Source organism: Centruroides sculpturatus, unplaced genomic scaffold (genome assembly GCF_000671375.1).
Source record: "Centruroides sculpturatus isolate CEXI.00-Female unplaced genomic scaffold, Cexi_2.0 scaffold94, whole genome shotgun sequence".
Lineage (NCBI taxonomy): Eukaryota > Metazoa > Arthropoda > Arachnida > Scorpiones > Buthidae > Centruroides > Centruroides sculpturatus.
Window position 1 is genome coordinate 683,182 of NW_019384400.1, and position 24,600 is coordinate 707,781.

At 26.3% G+C, this 24,600-nt stretch overlaps 1 protein-coding gene and 1 long non-coding RNA gene across 2 annotated transcripts in view; one reads left to right on the top strand and one right to left on the bottom strand.

Moving 5' to 3' along the window:
- LOC111618627 overlaps nt 1-19,190 on the top strand; it is a 42,140-nt gene extending 22,950 nt beyond the window's left edge. Inside the window, exon 3 of the long non-coding RNA XR_002755601.1 lies at nt 18,235-19,190. This is a non-coding gene — a long non-coding RNA (uncharacterized LOC111618627). The remainder of the gene's footprint in view (nt 1-18,234) is intronic.
- The window catches only part of LOC111618625 (protein BCL9 homolog), a 208,512-nt gene that overhangs the window by 177,966 nt on the left and 5,946 nt on the right, over nt 1-24,600 (bottom strand). The gene's annotated exons all lie outside the window — the stretch shown is intronic.

Genomic DNA, 24,600 nt, shown 5'->3' on the forward strand with positions numbered 1-24,600 from the left:
TGCCAGCCCATTTCTACAAACAAATATTATATTTTTAATTGTGTTGGGATTGTCACCTGTGGACATTTTAAACTGTTTTACATATTCGTGCAGAGGCATAGCCTCTAAAGAAAGGTTGTCTCTGCAATGGAAATAGTTGTTCCTGGTGATTAGACATGGCAAGTAAACTTGGACTCGTATCCAGATGAATTTTATATTTTATTAAAATAGAAAGGTATCTTTAATAACTGCATAATTCATTTGAATTGGCAATAATTTTGATAGATCTTTTAAAAACTTTAATTTCACAGCATTTGAATATAAATTTATCATTTCTACTTAAATCTGTTTCTATCACTTCTATTATAAATTTTCATTTATGTTTTTCTTGAAATTGAAAGGAAATATTTGGGATCAAAAATTTAATTTTATTTTCATTTAAAACTTATGTTTTGTTTTTAATAGAATCTACTAGCAGATGACAGATTTGCTGAATCCTCAGAGACAAAGTTAATGATGTTCTTCATTGTTTAAATTTTCTATAATTTTTTTTTCAAACAGAAATTGTTTTATTTCTTATCTTTGATTTCACTTATTTGTAAAAATGTGGATGTAAATCAATTTTTTTAAAATATAAGAAATAACCAGTTATGATAATACTATGAAGCCAAACTAACAAAGAAAATGTTCTTAATTTTCTCTCCTAATTACATAAATTATAATTAAATGTAATGCTTTACTCTGCATTACAGGCAAAATCTTTATAGATCCTTCTAATATAAAGTAGCATTCATTAAAATATTATTTAAGAATTGACATCATAATGATATATAACTAATTAGGAATTAATTTCCAATGTAATCTGATATTTCAGTTATAATAAAAAATGGTAGAAAGACTAACTATGTTCAAAAATTATAACCATTAAAACGATAAGAGTTTTAACATGTGAAAATATATAAATAAATATCTTGTAAGTCTTACATCAATTAAATTTACTCATAGGAAAAATTACAAAATACTTAATAAAATCTTTATGATAACATGTCTTAACAAGAAACTGAAAAATAAAGTTTACAGAAAAAAAAACTTGAAAATGAAATATCTAAGAATCTCAAACATATATAAGCAATACAAAAATATTAAAATTTAAAGTAAAGGAACATTTTAGATAGATGTAAAAGAAAAGTCAAATATTCTATTATAAGGATATGCTGGATCATATGCTTATATTTCATAGGATAGAAATCCATGTGAAATATAGCCTAAACATAACTGAAATAATTAACAGCAGCTTAAAAAGGAAAAAATTAATATTATTATTAACTGTTTCTTTATTAATATTATCATTTTCTTAAGTTTAGTTATCAATTTTTACAACTTTTTTAAAACATTACAAGATATTTGGGGGTTATATACATTTAATAAAAATATAAACAATAATTCAACAAACCCAATTTTTGATTAAATCCAGATAATCTGCCAAATTATCAGGCTATGATTAGGCTAAGACTGACTATTCATAGCTTGATAATTTGGAAGATTGTCTGGATTTAATAAAAATGTTGGCCACAGATTTCTAAACATCAGAAATTTCTGTACTTAAAACTTTTATGTTATCTTAGAAAAAGTATTTTGAATCTTAATTTAAAACTGTTTCATAATTGAAAATAAAAAACAAAAGCTTGAAATATTCAAACTCTTTCATTCTAAACTGGCATGTCTAGAAAATATTCAAAACAGTGCTTTTTTTATTTTTTTAAAACTGTTTTGAATATTTTCTAGACAATTCTAGTCTCTCTTTTTTAAAGTTAAAATACATAAATATAATTCAAATGTTTTATTATTGACATTTATATTATATTCTTATTTTGTAGCTAGTCTGAGCATGGAATGTCATTACCCTGTAAACATTAGAGTATGGATATTCTTGGCTTCTATATTTAGACTGTCATTTGCTACTAATCAAAAACACATTAAAATGAACAAATATTAATCATAATTATATCAATATTTTAAAAACTAAATCTTAGCAATATTAAAATTTAAGCAATTTAAAATTTTGCTTTTACACAAAAAGAAATTGCATTATTATATATAATATATATATATATATATATACTTCATTTGAATATGATTTTGATATGCTTTTCTAAAATACTGAAGAAGCAAAACAATGATTGATGAAAAATGAAAATTAATGCAATTATTCTCATCCTTTTTGAGTTATTGACACACTTACAATTTTTGGTGGCATACCAAAAAGCCATTGTTTCATCAAATATGTATAAGCAAAACACAAAATTCATAACCTGCATTTTTAATGATTTTTTTTTTTTTTGAAATTTTATAGCACATCTATGAGAAGTGTATGGCATATCACTGCTGTGGTATACCATACCAATGGCTGGAAACCATTACTGTAAAGATAGCAGCATCCTAATCCTAAATTCCAAGCTTGCAAGAATATTGCATTATGTATTATCATCTCGTGCATTTCNAATGAAACTTTTAGCAATATATATAAAAACAATACTAAAATATCTAACAAAATACTGTTTGCTTTTAAGATATTTTACAAATCCAAACTTGTTTTTGTTTAATATGTATAATAAAATATGCGCTCAGTTTGTTTTAGTGTATGAATATATTTAAATAATTACAACTCAACTTGCTAATAACCATGCTGTATTTATTAGAATTCCATATTATAAATCTCTATGTGAATTTCTAGCCTATATTCGGATTATGTATATGTATATATACACTGGTGTGCAAAACTTAAGCAACAATTGTTTCTTTTTTGCCATAACCCCACAAAAAATCATTTGGGAGACATGAAATTCAGAATACAGAGACAGTATTTTGTACTTAAAAGATGAAGAAAGCATACTAGTGCAAAAATGAATAGAACCAATACATTACGGAATCAAAGATTCCTTCTTATTTAAGTCTTGCACTGCGCGCATTACTGCACACGTTCTACATGCCCTTACATCACCTATGATGTTTTCTTCTTGAATACAAACCACCTTTCCACTGAGTTGTGTGTTCATTGTACTGATCACAATAAGCCTATCTCTACAGTTTCATGGCTGTCTGCTAAAAATTACATTGTTGCTTAAGTTTTGCACACCAGTATACATATATAATCCAAAGAAACAGAACAATAAAATTTAAAAAGTTTATTACTTATTTTTCTGAAATTTTAATTTTTAAATATATATAAAATTCCATTAAGTATGTTTTATTTAAATAATCAATCATTAAACAGCAAAGATTATAAACTATACGAACTAACAAAGCAACGTTACAATTAGAAAGTAAAAATGTAATTTTTTAATTAAAAGCACTAAAGGTTGTCAATTAAAAATTAAACGAATCAAACGTTAAACAGATATATATTTTCTGTTTTATAATTATAAGTTATTTATAAATGTAATAATAACTACTTGATGGAACAAGTTTGCATACCTTGTTTCTCTCTACAAAATACCTTTTAATAATAGAATGGAATTGATCATTTGTTGTGAAATGTTTTTAAAAATATTCATAGTTACAATTATTATTAAAGAAATGCAAATAATCAGTTTTCATTTGAGGCCAAAGTTTTGTTTTGCGTTATTCCAAATTTGTTTTTATAATCATATCTTGTGCTGCCACCTAGGGAATACACAGGAAGGTTATTTGTTCTTGAATAAAACCCATATGAATATTAGTTTTATTATTCCAACGTAAAAACATTTTGAAATGAAATAACCAAATAGAAAATTAAAAACATTGTGTAATAAATATCAATAATAATAAGTTTTAACTTTCTCTCCGTGTCTCAAATTAAGTTGTTAACAAGGTGTCTTAAATATGATCAAATCTTATTCAATGCTACAAAATACTATAGATATACTTTCCTTTGTAAATAGTTAATAAATGCCATATCATCTAAGCTAGATTAAGCTGAAATCAGCTGATGTGGGACTGTACAAGTTATAACTTGAGTCAGTTAGTCTTCAATCATATACTTAATATAATCCTGAAAATAAAACTAATTGGATCATAGAATTAACTACACCTTTCTAATGTTCAGATGGATTTAGACTTGTTGTGGCCATATACTATATCATACAAGAAGCCCTTCCTTCTTCACCAAATAATAATAGGCAACATGTATAAACTGTCTTTGGGTATTGAATGAGGCCCCAATTAATTCAAGGCCCGAGTTATAGCTTATTTAACTTATACATATATTAATATATTAATGGCTTATATTAATGGATGGGTATTTTCTTGATTCATGTTTCTGTTACCTGTACACTTTATGATATGTGAGCAAAAGCGCTATTGTTTAGAATAGGTAACTACAGACTAAAACAGATTAGTTTATTTCTTTTTTAACACAAATTCATAGGCCATATTACACACACGAAACAGCTAAATATAAGAAACCATATAGTAAACTCAAATGTCATAAAAATATTGAAAAAATATAAATGTAGAAAGCAACAAACTAAACAAATTTTACTCCATAAATTTTTTGTCAACAATGATATTAATCTAATCATGAACTGAATATTTAAAGTACTACTACTTCAAAATCTCTCTGTATGATTTGAATGGTGACATTTATAAGCAAGAAATTATACAAGTATATGTACAGTCAATCATAGTTCATCTTTAATTGTTTAATACTTAATATGTAACAAATATAAAACATTCTTTTATATATATATTTAAATAAAAAAGTCACAGTATTCCATATAAAAAGAAAACTAGTCTCTAGATTTACACTTTTATAATGAAAATATGTCATTAAAGGATTAAGGATAAATAACATGCATTAAGGTACAATACAGTCAGAAACTATTTATTGAGAATGCTTTCATATTTAATTCATTTATAGCTCACTAATTTCAAATTACAAAAAAAATATTTCCAAATTAACTTTACTTTGAAACAGTTACTAATATTACAAAACAGTATTCAAATATTTCAAAAATTAAACTTATTAAATACTACATTTCTTTTTATTATTACATAATAAATTTTCAAGTTTGCTCATCTCACAAAATATGAAAATTAAAAAAAAATTACTCTGTTGTTACATGATCTCAGAGTCTACCTAATAAGTAAACTGTACCTAATAAACATATATAAATATACACAAAATTATATTTGTAATTTCATATATAGATATAAACCAAACATTAAGAATTTTTCAACATTAATGATGAATCATGGTTAACTAACAATGATTATATACTCAAAAGATAGATAGTTGATAGGACATATGCAGAAAGAGTTAAATTTTATACAATGTAATTTAATTTTTTCATATTTATTCATTGTAATGTACTTTAATGATATTAAATATATCATAGTATATTACATTACAATATTAAATTATGACAATGAATTATGCAAACTGCTCTTTCAGGAAAAATTATAGAAAAATGCATAAATTTTTATAAATACCGATGGTTAAACTTTATTCAATATTTAAATTACTGTTAAAGATAGTTTTCACACTTAAAAATATTTTCTTATCTGCATTTATTGATAATTGTTTCCAATCAAATAATATTAAAATTTTCAGTTTTAACTGAGAATTTATTGTCTGTAAAATAATTATTATGTTCTTAAAAAAAAAATTATAATTTTTCTGTTTATAATAGTAAAATAAAAATATTTCAAAAGAAAACACAGTAGATTAAAAAATATTTAAAATTTAAGATCCTGTACTTGAAAAGAATTCAAAGTTTTTTATGTTTATATGTCATGCTGAATAATTAAATTTGGAATTTAGTACAGTAGATTATGACATAAGTAGCAGTATTCCAAAACATGGAATGAGAACCTTTAATAAAATGTTAATTTTTTATTAAATATTAAAGGTAAAAAAAGATCATTATTAGGTAACAGATTTGAACTTATTTAACTTCATGAAACTAATCTAATATTTCAATAAACAAAAAAAATGCTTATAGCCATTATCTTTTCTGATGTGAATGAAATAAACATTTTGATTCCATTTTTTTAAAAATCCAGTACATGAGCCTGTTCTGCTCAACAATGTATATGAATCTAAACTTGTGTGTGTGCGTATATGAAGTTTAGATTCATCTCAAAAATAGAATTGATGATAATTTACTCTCATATACATCAATCCAATACATCAGTATATTACTAAATGATCTGCTAGATTATTTATCAGGCTGTACTAAAGAAAATAAAAAATCAGACACAAAGCAATTTGACAAGAAGTAGGCAGTTAAGCCACCACCAATTTAATAATTATAAATAAATTCATTTTTAATTTTTAGATTGTGATTAATAATCAGATACAAAGCAGTTTGGTACAAGGTACGCAGTTAATTAGCCTTAATATAGCCCAATAAATAATCCAGTAGATCATTTGATTTATTTTATTCTCATTTAAACAAAAAAATATCTTTGTTTATATTAATGACAAAATGAATACCATATTTTTGTGCAATGGGATATAGCATCAATATAATGTAGGGAAAGACATTATTTTTTACAGTCTTAACTACTTTTGCTATACAACTGCACAATGAGATCCTATGGAACAAAAGATCAATCATTAAAACTGTACATAAATAAGCAGGACCTTGTGAAATATGCAAAATACCTAAAAATTTATAAATGCAGTCTCAAATACATATTTTATTTAATGAACAACAACTATTATATAATTAATTTTTATATTAGATATTTCTAATATCTATTATGTATTAACTTACCATATTTCCATGCAATGGAAATATGGTAAGTTAATAAGATCAGAGCAAATAAGAACATGCTCTGATATGTAAAAATTGTTTGTTTTTCACATTTTTGAAACACACATCCTGCTTTGCTTATAAGAGCACTACCCTATTGTATAAATGTAAATTAAATGTAAATATACTGCTACAGTAATTATTCAGTCATATCTCTGTAGTCACCATTATTAAAAATAATAAAAAACCAAAATAAATTAATGACAACACAACAAAAAAATCTAGCAATTGAACATAAATTTAAATGAAAAAAACTAATGTTTTCCACTGTTTACAATGATCACAGTAAACAGTAGAAAATGTTAGTTTTCCATAAATTTAAATTCAATTGCTAGAATTTTGGTGTTATTAATTAATAGAAGTTTATCCAGTTATGTTATAATTTTAACTAAAAAAAGAAAAATGTTTCTGATACTATAAAAGATTTTTAAAAGTAATGAGTTCTTTTCGGTATTTTGTGGAATATGATGCTGACTTCTGCTCATGTATATAGGGCTGGCCATGGGACAGTTCTGGCAAATGCTAGAAGAGCCAGTGCTGTTAGAAACTGTATGTGTAAAAGTGCTGTTGGTTCAAGTACCCAAGTATTTTTTACTTGGGTACTTGAACCAACAGCACTTAGTTATATTCAAATGTAAATACTTGTTCACTCAAATGTAATTGATTATATCAAAGGTTGCCAAAGTAGTTGATATTGACCCCCAGTGTTGATGGAAAAATTGAAACTAAAAATCACAAATATTGTTTCAATGAAATTAATAGTACAGCGTTTTGAAGATTTAGAAAATATCAATATCCCAGAATGGATTATAGTGCCATTTTCTGCTCAAATTGAAAACATCGCATCAACTTGCAAGATGAATTTATTGAATTATTGGCTGATCTTAAAGCAAAAACTCTTTTTAAAAATTTAAATTTGAGCAATTTTTGGATGAATATAAATATAACAGAAAAATACACAAAACTTTGTGATATGGTAAATCCTTTTTTTGCTGGCATTTCCAAGATTGTATATGGTTGAAGCTTGTTTCAGCCATGATAATTCCATCTTAACAAGACAGAGAAATAAGTTGAATGTTAAACTTTGAGGCGATTTAACACTAAAACTTACAAATTTTGAACCAAATATAGCTAATCTTGCTAAGGATCATCAAGCTCACCCATCAAACTGATTGTCAGCTACAAAAATTATTATTAATATATACAATAAATGTAAAAAATGTAAAATTAAAAGAAATGTATTAAAATAGTAAGAGAGTTTTTTGCTTGTAACACAAACTTTTTAATGGGTGTCAATGTGAGGTTTTGAAAAGTTGTAGGAGGTCAATGATCAAAACAGTTTGGCGACCCCTGGATTATACAAATACTTTTCAGTATGTTCTATTTTACTGACCCTTCACCCAATTTTTTGGGGAATATTAATATCTGACACTAATTAATAAATTATGCTAATGGTCCTGATGTTGCCAGACTCAAAATCATATTCTAGTCCACCACTGCATCTGTATCTCTCATGCTCTTATATGCAAGGAAATACAATATAAAAAATATTGTATTTCCTTGCATATAAGAGTGTGTTAATGTTGTCATTTCTAAATATTTATATTAGTTTTCTTACAATTTACTTTACTTTATTTGTTTATTCTCCTAAATCTTAACTTCAGAATTTTATGTATGTTCTATTAGTTCCAGCAAACAATATTCTTTATGTTATATTTTTTATATACCTCCAGAAATTCATCACATTCTAATTTGTTGCTTTAAAGATTTTTTCACAGTTTAAACCTGAAACCGTTACTTAAAATAGTTGAAAACATGTTTTTTAATCAGTTTGTGTTAGATGTTAAAGATTTGTTATTTTATTTTGAATATCCAAATAAAACAGATTTTTGTGCATTCATAAGAATAGACTTCCTTTGAATATTCAATCTTTGCTGATAAACACACTTAAATTATTTCATACAGTATAGTATAAATTGCAGATATAAACATCTATTAACCAATTTTTGATTAAGACCAAACAATCTGCCAGATTATATAAGACTATATTATTATTTATTTTTTTATTTTGCTATGTGGGTATACAAGGCAGAGTATTCATCTGTTAAGTATTATTTGATTATTAAATAGTAGCCATATTACAGCCAGATATAAACTGATCATTTGGCCTTAAAAAAATTGTAGATTTGTGATTCCACAAAGGTTATAGTTCATATAAAATGCTTTTGAGAATACTCATTCTCATTTCTTGTTTAATGCTTCCTTGTGGCAAGTACTCTATAAAGAGCATAGAATCTATTAGATATCATTATCAGCATAACTAAAAAGCATGACAAGTTAATAATTCTTTAAACAAAGTCAGAATGTATCTGCCAATAAAAATTAATGTATCATCAAAATTTGTTTATTAACCACTCAGTAGTTATCAGTAGTAGACCAACAGATATATCCGTCAAGGGCGATTGTGTGGCAGTGGTGAGGGATGGATATATCCACAAAATTCTTTTACGGATATCACCAAAACCTACTGCAAAAAAAATTCACATAAAAAAGGAATTATGTAATGATAAAAAAAGACTTTTCTTTACTAGACTTTACAAAATCTTTTTCCGAAACGATAATGAGAAAAAAAACGCATGAAAAAATACTTAAAAAATTTCCCAAGTTTATTCTCCACTACATAGGGATAGCACCATATCTGACTAACCCACTGCTGAAACGTTAATCATGATAAAATCAGCTGTTTTTTTTTTTTTTTACATATGTACTTGTTAACAGTTTAAAACTATCTTTATAGAAAGAACATTTTATCTTTATGCAAATTTTTCTCTGGATTGAACATTTAAAAAATTAAGTCTGTAAAGAGCTAATTAATCTGTCTGACTTTATGAAAGTACTTTCAGTAATACAGTGGGTGATCGGTTAATGAACATAATCCATTCCAAGACTTTGTTTGCTATCTGAATTGTTCGTGAACCGATTATTGATTTACCATAGGTTTTTATGGGAATTTGATTAATTCGTTCTGGAGACCCCAAAAAATAAAAAATATATACTTTCTTACTACGTTCATTTATATGTAATAATGAAAATACATATATACACAGTCTTGAATTTTTATTAGTCATGTTTTTTCTGTTTGTGGGGGTTAAAGAATCTAATGTCGATTGCTTTTCTCTCTTCTTCAGGATTTTTCAGAAGAAATTAATAGCATTGTAATTGTAGAGATCCCTAAGCCTATTAACCTCAACCTAGTTTGGATGCCATTCTAAGACTGTCGTTCTGACATCCTCTCACTTCTTCAAAAAAAATGTTTAATAGTAGATATTGACATTAATTCACTTTTTCATAAGAAAAAAAACATATCTTGCCGCATTTATTGTTGTTCTTCATTGAAGAGTTCTTGGTATTCTTCATTCAAGAGTTCTTGGTGTTCTTCTGTCGTCAGATCAGTTTCCATTATGAGTTCTTCAATGTTCTTTATTTCTCAGATGTGATTTTTGTTACTCCTTTAGCTGCTTGAGTCTTCTTGATTATACTGTATCTTTCTTAGATAAGATTGAACTGCAGCCTACTGTAGGCCTGTTCAAGCCACACTGCCCAGCAACATCAGACACACTCTACCTTTGCTATTATACTCTCACCTTTCAAAAATAAAAACTGACACAAAACTTAACGAGTGTCCATCTGACAGTCTCACAAATACTATAAAAAAATTGTTTGTCAGAAAAATAGAAGGCTAGAATTACAAGGGAGAGTTTCAAAGTTTGGAGGAATACTATCCGATCAGTATATACTGGGTTGAGCGTCGATGTCAATGTTGCTTGCGCTCTGAAAAGTTTTGAATTGTTGCCTGAAGACAAGGGAAGGCCAATCAGTATTCATTATTTTACGGTGCTGTGTTTGTTCTGTAGGTGCTCATTATCCAAACATAAAAATCTTTTGCGAAAGTGTTTGTTATCCAATTTGTTTATTAACTGATCACCCACTGTACTTGGCATCTTTAATCTCAAATCTTTTAAAATTAGAATTATATAACAGCTATAAAACTTATGCTGCTATTGTATGATAACAGAATTTTTTCAAACTGCATTCTTTGTAATAGGCATCCTGCCTTGCTAATACTAAAACTATTCTAAAACAAAATAATGTATTAAAACCTCAATTAAACCTTCTATTCCATTACTTTGCTATTGAGACAAATAAAGAGTCTGTATAAATACAGACTTAGAATAAATAATACAATAAAAAGTGTGTGAAAATCCATTGTTGAAAGTGTGAAGTGTTTTATATTTAAAATCAAAGTTTTTGGTCATCTTTTACATAGAACAAATACAGTAGAACTCTGATACAGTGAACAGGCAAGAGACTAATAGTTTAGTTGTATCCCAAGCTCATTATAACCATGTATCAAAAAACAATTAAAATGAATTGAAAGATGCAATAATTCACTTGATATTCAGTAGAACTGCATTTATGAAGCACTTTCATGGTCCTTTATGACTATCTAATTTTATACATCTTTGAAAAAAATCTCTAATCAACTTTTGTTTGTAATTCTTAATGAGATTTTTGTTTAGCACTTTCTCCAATTGAAAAACATTGTTTGAGAATTTATCAGCATCTGATTCTACTTGAAATTTGGCAAATCCCCATATTCGTATTATTTCCAGTGTCTTCTTGGCCTCTTCGGTACATGGAATAGAAAAAATTGTTCGCATTCATCATTTTCTTTTTCTTCCTTCAACTTTTCTTCTGGGTCAATCACAGATTGCAAAATGTCTTCATCCATAAGGACTCCTTCTATAGCAAGATCATGGTCAAAGCTGCAAATGCAACTGAATACAAAAGGATAAAGAATTTTAGATTAATGAGGAATATGAGTCATCAGCTATGTTAATGTTAGTAACTAATACAGTACTGTACTTTAACTAGTAAACAACAAATGTTTTCTAGGAAAAGGAACAGCACATGGTTTACCAGGTGTTTTGGAGTTCACTGGATGCAGTTTACTGTAATTGAAGTCTCTCAAATAGAGGTTCAGAATAATTTGGTTCAATTTAATCAAATTCCATTATAACTGTGTTTACTATAACCAATGATAATGAATTAAAGATATAATAGATTTGCCGGGACTAGACTGTTCGGTTCAATAAAACGAAGATTAAATTATATCAGAGTTCCACTGTATAATGAAAGAAACTTTTTTAAAAATATCTCAATTAATAAATGAAATTAAAGTTCATTTATTAATCAAGTATTAATCAGAAGAAACAATACAATACCATTTTATTGTTTTTTTCTGATTTGTAAATATTTTTTATAAAATTTTTAAAATTAACTCCGACAACAATGACAAGTTATCTCAGTTTAACTGTAATTTATATTTTTCAAGTTGATTTTCCTAGTCAGCTTGAATATCACCCAGAAAAATTATTTTTGACCTTGAAGTATTGGCTGAAGTTAAGAATGACATTGGCACTTGAATTTATGAGATACATTCATATAATAAGCATATAAGGAAAATCTTGCAATCTGTAGAAAAGGAATAAGGTTGTTTCTTCATCACATAGAGTTTATCATAATAAAAATATATTCTCTAAAATTATTTTACAAGCAAAATCTTGGGACACACATGCCATTTAAATTTTAAAAGTCATCCTTTAATTTTTTTATATATTAACCACATAAATGAGCTATTACATGTTCTTAACTATTGTTCTTAAAACTATTGAAAAATTTAATTATAAATAAACAATAATTATTGTTTAACAAATATTACTTCACTGTTTAAAAAAATGTTCTATATAAAATTCTCTTTCAAATAATATAAATTTTGTCCAAACATCTTAAACCCAATATCAGTAGTAATATACCCCAATATAATCTGGCAATTGTTTGGCTTTAATATAAATTTTGTAATAGACTTCTATAAAAAGTTACATTATAATAATAAAAATTATTTTAACAGAAATACAAAAATTCGGTTTAAATTTTTAAAAAAATGTCTAAATTTAATTTTAATGTAGAAAGATATTTCAATGAAAGATGATTTTGTTTAAACATTTTTTTCTTTAAATAAATTAAAAACTGATAAATAAGTATCAAATTTTACATATCATTTTTGCAAATCTGTATGAAATTGGGAGGAACAAAAATGTATTACATAATGTCAGGTATATATTTCTCAAAATTTATTAGAGTATATTTACACATAATTTTAAAGATTTAAACATATTTTGCATGTTTGGAATAATTAGGCATACGTAAGTATATTTCGAAATTTTTGAGGTTTTACAGGGAATTAAGTTCTGAGCAAAACTGACTAATGGTTGGAAAAAATACAAAGAATACCATATCATGGATGCTGTAGGTCACTGTTTATCTGGAGAATCAACTCCAGTCAATTCCAATTTGCTAAGAGTTCACACCTGAAAATCTAACAGTACTTAAACATGTTCTAATCACTCACTACATATGATATGGAATCTTCATTTAGCATGAAAAAGGTATTTTAGATAATCAACGGCACAGACCGACCAACTGGGAAACTTTCAGAAAATATTGGTTTAAATCATAAATGCAAATTAAGATATAAAGATAAAGGTTTCTATCATGAATGTTTTTTTTGTATTATTACGATATGCACATTTTGCATGTTTCATGTTTATATTTTGAATTAAAAGACATAAATAAACATTTATTTTTATGCAAACAAGAAATAAATTGCAGCAACATAATAAAGAAATAAATGCAGCATAAAAGCAAATAATAACATTAATGTTGACATGTAATGAACACGTATCATCTAATTATCTAATGCTGTAATCATTTAATCATTTTAGATAAATGCTGTAATCATCTGATTATCAAGTAGATGAAGTGGGTTTTTTTAAATCCTATTTTCCTTTATGGTGATAAATGTATGATTTTGTTCCAGTAAAAGTAATGTAATTTAAATACAGTCAAACACTGTTTATAAATTTCTCAGTTGTAGATTTTTTGTAATTGTACATTAATTTTATCATGGTATTTTCTCCATTATAAAAACATTTTAGTTTTACATTTTACATTTATTTGATTTTGCACTTATACATCATATTTTTCAGTACCCTATGGCAATTTCTCACCTAAGCATTATTGACTTTGAACTAGAAAAATTGTAAGCGATTATTAAAAAAAAATGAAAAAGAAATTATGTATCCACTTCAGATTAGTTCACACTGACAGTCAATTGCCAACTAATGCAAAAAGCGGAGCAAATAATACACGTGTGATGCCATTTACAAACATCTTCCAAAACCCAATTCATTACTGTAAAGCTACACCAACTGCTGATTGAATTAATTATTATTACATTTAATAAGAGATAGCACCTAATGCCTCACTCTAGAGACAAATTAATCAGTAATGCAGTTTATTATTGTCAGAATATAGCCCAATATTATACAACAGTTGGTATGGCTTTACCGTGATGCCATTTCTAACAAACTTTTCCATTTAGTAAATCATTATTAATCCAACATGTTGATAATTTTCACTTTCCACATTTTCTAGTATGAACCAATCTTTGAATGAGAAACTGGAATCTTTGAAATGAGAAACTGGAAAGCAATCTTTATTTGCTAAGCAAATGAAGATTGCTTTCAGTTTCTCATTTATTTTCACTATTTGCTGTCAGTGTCAGCTGATTTTCAGAATGACTTCATTCTTTCATGTGACAGGAGTTTATGCAAAAGAAGACAACTGATGTCACATACTGGTACAGTATGTAATAAGTCCATTAAAAGAAATAAACAAAACTTGATCAATTTTTTTTGAAGTACATAACTTATTTTCATACTGTTTTACTTTTCATTTTATATATTGTTCAAATGTATTATACAGAGCATATAGTAAATTTAAACTTGTTTGTTAAGAATTGCATGTATAAATTCAGTTGTACATGCAATTTGTAATAAATCATACTTTTGTGATGACTGTATTCACTCTGAAAGAAATTCATTACTATTAATAGTTTCATCTGTATGTTTTTCTCACTTATGCAGTATTTTTCTTTGTTTCCATAAAAATTTGTGAAAAGGGTTTAACTGTATTTTAATTTTTTATTAATATATACATGTATTAAATAGCTATATATTCAATAGTATAATTAGGCCTATAAAAATTAATGGATTTTCATCCATTCACATATTGAATGATTGAGTGTTAGTACATATGTCTGCAAAAATATCTTAATGTTATAGAATGTTGCAGACTCATTTATTTCAAACTATCAGTCGTCATTATATCTGTGTTATATTAGTCTCAAGTCTATGTATATTTAAATTCAAGAATAGTTTGTCAAATTTACAAATTTCAATGAAAATTTAAATTCAATGTATAGAAAGCTAGTTATTCAGTTATTCAGCAATTTTCCATTAATTAGTCAAATCAGTTTGCCTTTACATGAATGCAACCATCCGGTTACATACACACAAAGCTTTTCAAGTACAGGGTGTTTATAAATGAATGGTGCAGTTTTAAAAATTAATAATAAATCTATTTATTATCTTATATGGGCAAACCTTACAGCATAAGCGGCGGCAACTGTCCAAGTTTTTTATGCATTAATCACAATCCTCCAATATGTGCACCCATGGTCACACAACACACATCTACACAGTAATCAAATTCTTCCCATACGCGGTGTAGCATGTCCTCTGTGATGGTCTGCAGTGCATGCTTTATCCGATCACACAGTTCATCAAGGGACACGGGCACTGACGGTACATAAACTCGATCAATGCCCAAGATTAAGGTAATAAATAGATTTATTATTAATTTTTAAAACCACACTATTTATTTATAAACACCCTGTATTCATTGTTTTAAGATAACATTACATTACATTAATTCTAACAAAACTTGTTTACACAAAATGAATCACTTTTTACATTTAATGAATTCCTTAGTTTTTAAAAAATGTTTCTTTTAACAGTCTTTATCCCATAGAGAGATAAAAAAATATTTTGTAAAATTCCATTGGTTTATTAAAAGTATATACTATTTAGATCGAGATCAACCCACCTTAATGATCTCTTTCCTTGGTGACATTGATATTCCATAATTCATTTTTAAATGCTAACTGTATCTAAAACCGAAATTTTATGAGCTTCAAAAATCTTAATAATATGAATCAAGTGTTTAAAAATTTATCATCACATAATTTTTAATTTTTCTAAAGACTATTTAGAAGCAGCAACTACAACTTTAACATGCAGAATTCAAGACCAATGTTAAGTCAGATAATTCATTATTTGTATTTTATTAACAGCAAATGAAGAATCTCAACCTGACTGAAATACAACGATGTAACTTTTAATAAACAATTATCTATCACTAAATTTATTTTTGCCTTTAATTAATATAAAGATGGTCAAACTTATAATTTCATCTTCAGTAAAATTATTTAATATATGAGCGTAAATGATAGAAAACACAAATACATTATATTCTTGGAATATGTAAAATTTCTCATTATGAAGCATGTTTGTTTGAAATGAGACTCAGAAATTTTATTATTACTATGTGATATCATTTAATGTCACTTCATTATACAGTATATTCTAATTATCTTCTACTACTCATTCTCATTTCTTGTTTAATGCTTCCTTGTGGCAAGTACTCTATAAAGAGCATAGAATCTATTAGATATCATTATCAGCATAACTAAAAAGCATGACAAGTTAATAATTCTTTAAACAAAGTCAGAATGTATCTGCCAATAAAAATTAATGTATCATCAAAATTTGTGTATTAACCACTCAGTAGTTATCAGTAGTAGACCAACAGATATATCCGTCAAGGGCGATTGTGTGGCAGTGGTGAGGGATGGATATATCCACAAAATTCTTTTACGGATANCCTCAACCTCTCTAATTATAGCAAGTAAAGAAAGGAACTTCTTCCTCTGTTTAAAATAACAATATTCATAACAAAACTCTTAGATAATATTAACATTTAAATTAATAATTTAAAATTATAAATTATTTTATTTACCTAGCAAATTTTTTATATTATCTTAAAGTAATATCTCCAATAATATATTTATTTCCTAAGATTAATGAAAAGACACATTTCTTAATTAGTTCTATTATTTTTCCACCACTTACTATGATGTTGAAATGAATATTGGATGGTACTTATTTTAAGGCAATATTTATAATTTAACAATAATATAGTATAGTTTTGTTTTAAGCAGGATTGCATGTCGATATAATTTTTTGCGCACTACTCCAAGTAACTCCAGATGCTTGATTATCTAGAAACTAATATAACCATTTACAATTAACAGAAAAACAATAAATTTATTTAAAATGTTTTTACTGTCAAACCCCTCTTTAGTGATATTTAACAGAAGAAAAAATGTTAACGAGATTACTGTTATGGTAAAAGTTTTTTAAAAAGTATCCCTTTCTTCATTTAACATTGTTGGATTCTAAACAGGGTTATTTCTACAAAATTAGACATTAGAACAGAAATATGTAGTAGTATTAGTCTATTAAAAACACATTATACCAGATGATAAATATAAATCACTCATAAAACCAAAAGTCCAACAAGGAAATCAAAGATTGTAATAACACAAATGTTTTCAGTTGTTTTGAGCTATCATCTTCAGGTTAAAAAGAATGTTTGGAAACAAAACATTACATGGAATGTTATATTTAAGTTATGAAAGAATCTGTCTGATTAGATTTTCAACATGTGGTTTCAATAAGATACATAATACAGTGGTACTGTACCTTGTACTCTGAATGACTAACTTCATATACATCTGAGTTTGAACACCAAATTTCATAAAAATTAACTTCAGAGTTCAAATGAGGCTTCAAAGTTTGAACTGTGTGCACAGCAAAAATGTGTGTTTGAAGCATAAATGCAATCTATTGTGTGCCCAAATCATCTCTTGCTCTTTCATTATTCTCATGTGTTCTCAGTACTTTTCTTGCTTTATTTTTGATGTGTTATTTATCTATTTTTAACAGTTTATTTCTTTTGTTTATTTCTTCCTGTAATTTTTCATTGACTGCTTTTGGGCAACCTGTACTGTACATTTTATATCCTTTAGTTCGGAATTTCTTGAATGGAACTATTAAACCACAGCTGACGTGTTCAAAGATTAAGAGCGTCTTCTCCATATATATTAATTTTTTACTGTGTGTATGACGTTATATCCTCTTTGAAATTCAAAGAATAATATGTCTGATATGCTTTTTATCTGAACTTTCCAAGTTGATTTTATTCAAACAAAATGTGTACTAACAAGTTTAAAATAAGCTTCTAAACAAAGAATACAATCTGATATTGGCAATAATGTGCTAAATTTCATAATTGTTATAATTAAATCACATATCTACGTTAAACAAGAGGAGCTGTTAAAAATACACAAAACTTTCTTTTCAACCCAATATAGCCTTTACTCATTAATCATGGCATCCGAGAAGTGTCTGAAAGCAACCAAGTCTAAGAGGAAGGTTGTAATATCAATGATTGAGATGAAAAAGGAACTAATTACAAAGCAAGAAAGCAGTACACAAGATGAATCTGGCAACAATACGTTAAGATGCCAAAGTCAATGGTGTGTAACCAATATATATAATTTTCATTTTATTATAGAATATTTATGTATCTTATTTATTGTTTTTGTGTTTTAATTGACTATTAGGGCATTTAATTATGTTATTTTTACCTTAAATTAGGCAAACACAAGCAAATGAAAATATCAGATTTTATGAAAAAAGTAGAGAAAACTTAAGATGTTACAGAAACACTCAGATGATGACAATATTTTGCCAAAAGAAAAAATGTCCTCATTTAACAGTTTTTAGCAATGAAGAGAAAATTAATTTTAACATGCAATATTTTTGATTGTGATTGTTAGTTAATTACTGATTGCTTTAATAAATATATTTCTCTTAACTGCAAAAAAAACAATATATACTTTTGCTAACTGTTGAAACCTAATCTTATATTCTATACCAGTCCTATATAGTATATTTTTTATCATTATGGAGGGATTTATTGTTACATCAAAAATTGCTGTACCAAGATTTTATAATGAAAATAGTCAGTGTATGCATTGATAGTCAGAATTATTCCTGTACACCTAAGAATTAAACTAACCATTTATTTGTGAAAATACAAATTAGCATATATCTATCCTACATAAAAAAAAGGGCCCTAATATATAACCACAATATTTATAAAACAGAAAGAAATTCTTCAAAATAGATAAAAGAATAGTTATTTCCTCAGAGATGTAATAAAAGAAATTGCTAATAATAACTATTACTGTTTTACAATAATTTAGATGTGAAAGTCTGATAAATTTTTCTTTACTCTAATTCAGTTTATATTTACAAATATCTATTCTTAATCTTTTATATTACTTAAATATTTTTCAGTTATATTCAGGAATGAAGAATGAAGAAAAAAGTAATTGCTATCATAAATTGTATCATATTGTAAACAAAAGTGCCACACCCACTCTTCAAGAACTTTCATTTATAACTCCCAATTCTAATTTAGGAAGTTTTGGTTCAATTAACTTTGTGCAAAATAAAGAAATTTATCCAGTTTACTCATATATTAAAAGGAAAAAATAAAAAACAATTTGAAAAATAGTCAAAAAGAAACAACAGCAAAAAAATTTTTTATAAATTTTTCTATTCCTACTATTATCACCATTTACCTACAGCTTAAACTTAAATCAAACAATTCAAGGACTTCTCGAACATAAAAATACTAATGTAATCGTTCAATTATTTCTTGCTACAAATAATAAAATATTTTAATGACTATCTTATAGAAGAATAATAATTAATATTTCACAGATCTACAAAACAAACAATTCATTATTTAAAATAATAATCCAAAAAACTTAATAAACTCATAAAAAAATCACAGAAACCACTTAACCAAAAATATCACAATTTCATGTTTATTTATGTTGACTTATTATTTACATTATGCTATTTTATTTTATATTATCTACTAATACTAACAAACACATACACAGAGAAGACGAGAGATAAATAGTTATGATTTTAAATAAAATACAATAGTAAAATAATACTTTCATTATAATTTTGGATAAGTTAATATGAAGATGTTTCGAAGAATCTCTTTAGTAGATCTGTTACGATCTGAAGATAAAATTTGATATTTTGAAATGGTTCAAAAATATTTCAAGTTTTGTTAAACTTGATAATTTATTCTTAAAAACTGTAAAAAAAAATTTTTAATCAAACTTTTGGTAAACTAAATAATAAATGTTCTGATGTTGATGATTAACACACTAATAATATTTAGAATAAAAAATAGAACTTCTTAAAGAGTCCATTTCACTTGCTATTGAAAAAAAAAAACTTCTTAAGAGTTTTGTTTACTATTTCAAAACAATAATATTCCTTTATATTTGCTCCAATAATATATATTTTTTTTATTTTATTAAGAAGTTTCTATAAAGTTTTGATAAAAATTTTTAATGTATTACGTAATGTGTCAGTTTAATTGATCTCATTGTATTTGATTGTATATTAGCAATAAATTTCATGTATATCAAAAATATTAGAGGAGTCACATGATTTTAACTAGAGAATAGTTAAAAAACTAAATAAAACAAAAGCAGACTTTTAAAATCCAGCAAATATATTTAATTTTTGTAGTAATTAACACGAAATTAAATATGTTTTCTGGAATTAAAAGGTTGTTTTCATTTCATATTAGATTCATTACATCATGTCATATCAAGTCTACTTAATAACTACTAAATCATTTAAATATTTTTAATAATTACATAATTATGTATAATACCTATGAGAGATCAAACTAAAATAATTTAATAATGCAAAACAAATATTCAAAATTAACAAAATTTCCTTTTAATTTGATAAAATACACTGATATTAGTATGATAATAGTAAATTGTATATATTACTAAATTATATTAATTTTGTTTTAAATTCTAAGATAAAATTTTATATTAAATTATATTTGTGATATTTTTCTAAACTAATACAACTATTAAGCATCTTGGTTTTCTTTTTATTTGAACACTCGATAAAACTTTTATAAAATGGAAAAAATAAATGAACGGAACAAACAAAAATGAACAGGTTCCAGCGCATAAAATCAAATATTTGCTTCTTTCATTTATATCTAATCAGTTGTTTATGTGCTGTACAATGTTTAACGTTGACTTTAAACTTCATTATTCTTATTTTCTATATTCATTAAATATAAAAACATTATGTCCACTTATAGAAATGCATCTATGTAAATCTATGCTTGCTATGACCAGCATCCATATTGAAATATTCTGCTTTTTGATTTATTTATTTTAATTTTATTTTTATCCACAATTCTAAAAAAATTACTAGAACTGAACAAAATCTTCACTTAACACATACCTCCATATAATCCACATCTACAAAATGACATTGAAAATATGGTGTGAATTTCTCAGTGACCCTGCTAAGGCTAAATAATGCATTATATGCATGAGGTATCTTCAAATGCACATTACCAAACACAATACATAAGCATGTGCTTATGTGTATATGCCACTGTACTAAGCTATTGTCTTTGCTAACATGCACTTGGATTGAAAGTTATTTAATATTTTTAATTTAATAATTATTTAAATAAAATTATTAAATTTAATTTCATGAAAACAAAAATCAACTTCATAATCCTAGCAATGTATTTATTACAAAAAACTTTTTAATAAATGTTGCCAGGATTACAAAACGTGATTTTTATTTGTATCACCACTATTTCTAGTTGCATAACATCATTTTGGGCATAAATTTAATTCAAAATTTATTGAAATTATTATTTAATGTTAGTGTGTAAGATAGCAGTCTAACTGTTTACCTTTAGAAAAAATGATTTTACAGTAGAGTCCCGTATAACGCGCAAATAAAGCAAGCAAACACCCTCAAATTTTGTCGATCAGAGGTATACGTTTTTTTTCAACTTATAGGCCAAGGTTTAAACTTTCATAAATTGTGTGATAATGCAGGTTTCGATAATGAGATTTCCTATAATGTGTAACAAATCTCCTGCATTGTACGAGACTCTACTGTATATTGATTATTAATGGTTAGCCAAACTATAGTGAGAATAATCTGGAAATTAATATAATTATAGAATATATGGGCTTGTGTATATCTATTTTGGTTTATGTATATCTACAATGATTTCTTAACAGAAATGAAACAGGAAAAGCAATATTTTAATGTACACTCAACAATATTTAATTAAAAAGTTGCACAGCCATTGTTGTTGCAAAAAGTTTTGAACATAATTAACACCCTGTGCTAAAAATAGGTCATTCATGTAATCAGAGATGATTGCAATTTTATTTCTATTAATCAACATATTACAAAAGTTTATAATTCTACATGCTATTCTATAATGATAACACATGCTCAAATTAAATTGTTAACAGCACTGGAGTTGCTGTATGTATCAGTTTTAACCCATCACTTTAATGTTATGTAAAATGTGATAGAAAATGCTAAAATGGGAAATGGAAAAACCACGTGAAAATGCCAATCTTTTTAGCTTTACCAATAAGATCTTTTGAATGGTAACACAGTTTAATAACAGTAATAATTACATTAAAGTAGAAAAAAGATTTATTTTTTGTTTGGTCATATTTTGCATATAAAAATTATGTTAACTGTTTTGGAACAGTTTCTACATACCATTTTTTTGCACTTATCTGTGATTTCTAATGTAAAAATTATTCTTTAAGTTGGAAATAATGTATAATTGGCGATAAAACTGTCCTTTCATACATTTCCAGCAATTCTGATGTTTTACCTGATGCTTTTTATAAAATTTCCACAAGTTTATTGCTGCCGTATCCAGAATATTACCAGTATAAAACATGCAATCTCACCATCTGGATGCCACTTCCATTGAGTTTGCTGTCAATGGCCATTGCATCAAGTCTGTATTTGGTATTACTGTAGCATTAAAATGTTTCTGGAAATTTTTTTGCACTATTGTAATTATAACATTATGCATTGTGCTGAAAATCAAATTACTGTTTTTTTTTTTCATAAACTATTAACATTGCTTTATTTGTATTTCAAAATTTTTGTACTGTAAATTATTTATTTTCCTTTTTTACTTAAACATAAATTTCCATTTTATTTCTATTCACTGTCCCTATTAAACATGTTCTTTTCATCTGCAATATTATTTTTTTGCTATCTGTGGAGATATGAAAAAAATTACCTGTACTGATATTTCTTTCAATTCCCAAGAAATGATTTTGTCAATTTAAAGACACGTTCACCTAATAATATTCAATAAATACAATTTTTATCTCACATTTTGACTTGTTAGTCATAAAATACAGTGTTTGAATGGATAAGATCAATGTCTTGCTAAAACCTATCTTTGAAAGAAATTTCACAATATCACCAAAATATTGAATATGATCAGTTTGATATTGACAGAGTGCCATCAAAGACACCAATGCCACTTCACTAAGTATATATGGAAATATTTTTGGTGATGATTATAATGAGAAATTTTTAGCTTACACACATTTCAAATGCATATTACTAGAACTAATACAGTTCCTTTCAGACAATTATCTTTGAAAGGAACTATTTTCTTGCATGTTTAAATATTTTATACAAAGGTAAGCAATAAAATCAAAAATTATCCCTTTTGGCATATATAGGTAAATGGGCATGTATTTTCAAGAATAATGCTTACTCGGTCTTGATTCTTTTGTTATAAATAGCAATTGAAATTTTAGAAAAACTCATAAAATTCAAAAAATCTAAAATTATAATTAAAGCTTTAATAGATGATTAAACAGATAAATGGGTCAGAAATGACTTCATTGGTATTTATAGTGTTAATTTAAAAAATGTTTATATTAATTTATCAGTTTAGTATTGCATGGCAAATTATATGTTAGACCTATTTATTTGTATGATTTAATGTGAATGATAATAATAATAATTAATTCATTCCTAAATTACTATTTTATTTTGTGTACTAGTATGCAATAATTTTTGGAGAAATTTTGTATATATTTAGGGAATAGTTTTGGTCCTGAAAATACACTGCACCCATGTCTATTAATGACAACAGGAGAAGAAAGTGTTTTAAAAAATGTCACCTCAGCATCAGCTATTTGCTTGGTCCAAAGTTAAAAGAATTACATTATTACATTATTTATGTGCTTCATGCATTCATGGCAAAGCTACTATATACATTTATTAAATTATATATATCTCAATCCATAGATTATTTATATATATATATATATAGTGTCTGTGTATATACGCACGATTGTCATACAATTCAATCCATGACAAATTAAATACAATATCATATAATGTTGCTGACAAAACAACCGATAAATTCCTTCACCATCACGTGCATGAGACATTGAGACTTGCTTAATTCAGAAATGCAAAGAAAGTAATTGAATCAAAAGTTCCTGGATACAGACACACAATACAAAACTTTATTGATAACAAAACACAAAGACATGGTCATTCCTCAAAATAAAGGCCATTGTTAGCTATGGTCTTGACCCATCTTTCTGCAAGTTGGTAGATTCCTCAGCAATACCACTTGGCTGGTTTTGATGCCAAAAACTCACAAACCCCTTTTTGACATCATGCACTGGATTGAAGGAACGCACTCTCAGAAAATATGCCAATGACAGTAAAAGGTAAAAATCTGATGGACAGAGATCAGGAGTATACTGGGTGAGGCAAAACTTCAGTCTCCTCCTGCT